The 4144-nt window shown below is 61.8% G+C and overlaps 1 protein-coding gene across 2 annotated transcripts in view; it reads right to left on the minus strand.

Moving 5' to 3' along the window:
• Positions 1–4144, minus strand: part of BIK (BCL2 interacting killer) — an 18019-nt gene extending 13875 nt beyond the window's left edge. The window contains exon 1 of one of the 2 annotated variants that reach the window (XM_040490616.1): positions 4014–4144. The gene's annotated coding sequence lies outside the window, so the exon portion shown is untranslated. Of the gene's footprint in view, positions 1–3385; positions 3479–4013 lie in introns of those variants that run through there. The other variant, XM_040490618.1, reaches the window with a different exon arrangement.

The raw sequence follows: 4144 nt of genomic DNA on the forward strand, positions 1-4144 counted from the left end.
GGAGGGAGGGGGAGGATGCCTGCTTCTTCTTTCAGACCCAGCCCAGAGCCCACCTCCTCTCTGCCCTCCCCAAGACAGAATTAACTGCCCCTCATCTGAGTTATCCCAGCACCTTGGGCAAACAGACCTGGATTGGGCACCTAGCCCATTGATAGTCTCATTAAATGTTTACCGGTCTGTCTGCCCCAGTTCAGAGCAGGGACCTAGTGAACAGGGACAATGAAGGGGCAGGGGAGGCAGGTAACAGACTGTAAAACCGATCGAGGGACAGATCACAGGGACAGGCAATTCCTGGCTAGGAGACCCTCACCTTTTGAGAGCCCAGTAGGAAGGGCAGTTGTTGAGGAGGCGGAGGCTGCGTGCATTGTATACAGTCAGTGCTCCCTAATGAGAAACCATCACCAACCTGGGACCCGGGGCTCGGGAGAGGTGCATACCATGCTAACCACCTCCCAGTGTCAGAGCTGGGATTTTCCTGATGCGTCACTGTCTGCGTATGGGCAGTCCGGCAGATCGGTGCCCTCCCCTTCTGAACTCTGCCTCTTCTGAGCTCCAAGCCACAGGCACACGAGTGCCAACTTGGGGTGGGGGTGGGGGGGCAGGAACTCGCCAGCCTAAAACTTCATGTCACAGTGACGCCCCCCCAAGTAGCCAGACGGGTTGCTCTTGGCTCTTAAGCGTGCACTTTCCTCTCAGTCCGGGTGACAAGGTACCTTCTCCCACCTCCAGAAAAACAGGTTTACCGTGCGCTGCCCGGCAAGGCCCGGTGGGTGTTTTGTATTGTCACATCCTAATATTGACACTACGAAAATCAGCTGCCCACCCAGCCCCGGCCTCGCTCCCGCCAGCCTCGGTGCCAACAAGGAACTGGGGGCCGTGGCCTTATTTGCTTACATTCTGTATGTCTCCCAGGGCCTGGCCCCGGCCAACCAGCGGCAGGACAAAAAGTTGAGGGAGTGGCTGCCTGTGTCCACTCCGGACCCGCTGCAGGCTTCCTGGCCGCGACCCACAATAAAACCCGAGCGTGCCGGGAACTTCCTTGAAACCTCTTGGAATTGTTCTGAGCAGGGAGAACAAACAGCCGGACTCTCGTGGGATCCACTAGGTTGGAGGCAAGGGGAAGCAAGAAGCCATTAATTGTCTACAAACTTAATAGGGTTCGCTAAAAACAGGATGCTTTCCAGGGAGAGGGGAAAATACCTCGGGGGTCAGCTTCAAGGCTCACCAGCGGATGGAGCCATCCCCCAGCAGCCCCTTCCATACGTTAGAGGGCCGATCGGAAGAGAACTGAACTGGGCTGACACTGCTCACTGGTTTCTTTGCAGCTCCGTGAACCCAGCTTTCATACCCACCTAATAGCACTTAAGATACGGGGGCGCCTGGGTGGCTCAGTGTTGGTTAAGCGGCCCACTTCGGCTCAGGTCATGATCGCACAGTCCGTGAGTTCGAGCCCCGCGTCGGGCTCTGTGCTGACAGCTCAGAGCCTGGAGCCTGCTTCGGATTCTGTGTCTCCCTCTCTCTCTGTCCCTCCCCCGCTCATGCTCGCTCTCAAAACCGAATAAACGTTTAAAAAAAAACTTAGGATAATTAACACGCATACAACCCTCCATCCAGCTTCTTCCCAGCATGCCCAGGCTGTGAGCTGCTGGGGATACTCCACTAAGGGTGACATTTGGTCCTCCTGTGCTCATGGAGCTGCAGGCCAGGGTCACTAAGCACAAAAGGGTAGCACAATCTCTTTAGTGTCCCGAGAAAATGTAAACTGGGGTCCTTGCTCGGAGGCACTGGCAGAAAGAGAGGAAGCGCTGCACCTTTGATGAGGTAATCAGGAAAGACTGCTCAGAGGAGGCAGCATGGAACCGAGACAGGGAAGAGATGACGAGTCTGATACCCACATGCCCCTAGGGACTGCGCTAAGTCTGTCATCACCCCTTTTCTTTCAGGCCTCTTGCCATCCCATAGAGAGAGGGCCTCACAGGATCCCTGGTGCTTGCAGAAACATCCTTGCCGAGGTAGTTCCCACCAAAAAAAGGGGGGGGGGGGGAAGTCACCTGGCAGCCATCTTAGAAGGTTGATGAAACAGGTTTCTTGCCCAGAGGGCGTTCTGAGGCCCTGGCTGAAAGCCCACGCCCTGGAAGCCAGTCTCCCCAGATGCTTTAGACACTTTAAACCAAAAACAGGCAAAAATAAACTTGTACCGCGTAAAGCCATCAGTGACAGCCCGGTGACCTTGAGGTTAAAATGGTGGGAAATCCCCCAAATCCTGGAGCGGGAAGGCAAGAGGGGCGGCACCAGCCGGGTGCTAAAGCTGGGATCCAGACCCAGCTACAGCCTCAGACAGACCATTTAAAGAGCCAGTGCAGGGGCGCCTGGGTGGCGCAGTCGGTTAAGCGTCCGACTTCAGCCAGGTCACGATCTCGCGGTCCGTGAGTTCGAGCCCCGCGTCGGGCTCTGGGCTGATGGCTCAGAGCCTGGAGCCTGTTTCCGATTCTGTGTCTCCCTCTCTCTCTGCCCCTCGCCCGTTCATGCTCTGTCTCTCTCTGTCCCAAAAATAAATAAACGTTGAAAAAAAAAAAATTAAAGAGCCAGTGCAAAACCACACTAGTAAACTCCTACGATGCGCCACTCCGAAGAATCACCCCAAAGGCATGCCCAAGATAAGTAGAGATAAGATTGGAGTGTTCACTCTAAGGGAGGCCACTGACAGCCACCATCACTTGGGTGGGCGTTCCCCACACCTGGTGGGAAGCCTCGCAGACCCATTTCACAGAACGGGCAAACTGAGGCTCAGAAGGCCGAGGGGCCCGTCTAAGACAGACACCGTTGGAAAGTGGCCGGGTGGCGAGGTCTGGCGGGGCTTCCAGACAACGGCTCTGGGCTTTCTGGCTTGACGGCTTGCAGGCCGCCTCCTGGAACCAACTCTCCATGCGCAAACGAGGCCGGCACAGAGCTCCCCTGTGCGCCCCCCTCCTCGCGCGGGAAGGAGAAAGCTGATAAGCCTCCCTTCCTGGGGAGCTGGAGCGCAGCTCGAAGAAGACCCGCTCCGGGGCCCGGCCACGGTAGGTGCTGGGGAAAGTGTTACAACTGCAGCCGCAGCAACAACGTCCCGCCCCCCCCGCCCCCCCCCCCCCCCCCCCCCCGGGGTGGCTCCTGCCAGCGAAAATTACAGTAACGATTAACGGTTTTACAAAGCGGTTTCGCGCCCAGGAGGCCGGGGCTCATAGCGAAAGCGAACCAAGGCCGGCGCACGCCCCCCCCCCCCCCCCACACCAAGCGTCCCCGGCCTTGTTTTGGCCGCGCGGGGCTGGCGGCGGGACCCCTCCGGGCCACCGGCTGGACCGCGCCCGCGGCCCCTCCAGCGGGTCTGCGACGCCGGCGGGCGCACCTGTGCAGGCGGAGGGCAGGTGCCGGGCGGCGGCCGCGCCCCCGCTCCGCGCGCAGTTCCTGTTCCGGACTTCCCCGCGGCCACAATAAAGCCCTTCTCCGGCCCCTGGCAGGTGCGCGGCGACTCGGGGCGACTCGGGGCGCCCCGGGTCCCGGCGGGGGCCAGCGCCCGACGCCATCTTCCCGGACTCCGGGTGGACACTGGGCCGTGCGGCCGGGGGCTGGCGGTCCCGCGCTCCGGCCCGGTTCGCGGGCGGTGGGAGCCGGGCCCCGGGAGGCCGAGCCGGTGGGCGGTGCGGGGCGACGGGGCATCCGGCCCTCGGGGCGGGGCGCGGGGGGGGTGCCCCATTGCACGGAGGCGGAGACTGAGGCCCGCGCGGGCTGCGGCTGGTACAGTCGCCGGCGGGGGCCTGGAGACCCCGCCAGAGAGGGTGCGTTACGCAGCCAGCGTCCCGAAACGTCGCCCGAAAGTGACACACCGACAGCCGCCCGGGACGGAAAATCCTGGGCACAGGTCCCCCACCTTCCAGCCGCTCTCTGCGCGCTCACCTGCCGGGCTCGGGCTTGGCGCGGGGGCGCAGGGCAGAGGGGCTGGGGCCACAGCCGGGGGGCGGCAGGCTCGGACTCACCTCGAGTCGGAGGTGGCGGTGGCGGCGGCGGCGGCGGCGATGGTGGCGGCGTCCGGAGCGCTCGGGCCGGGAAGCGTATTGTCTGCGGCCGCCGGCCGGCGCGCGAGCGTATAAACCGCCCGGCCCCGCCC

This window comes from Herpailurus yagouaroundi, unplaced genomic scaffold (assembly GCF_014898765.1).
Source record: "Herpailurus yagouaroundi ecotype Mexico unplaced genomic scaffold, PumYag 182, whole genome shotgun sequence".
Lineage (NCBI taxonomy): Eukaryota > Metazoa > Chordata > Mammalia > Carnivora > Felidae > Herpailurus > Herpailurus yagouaroundi.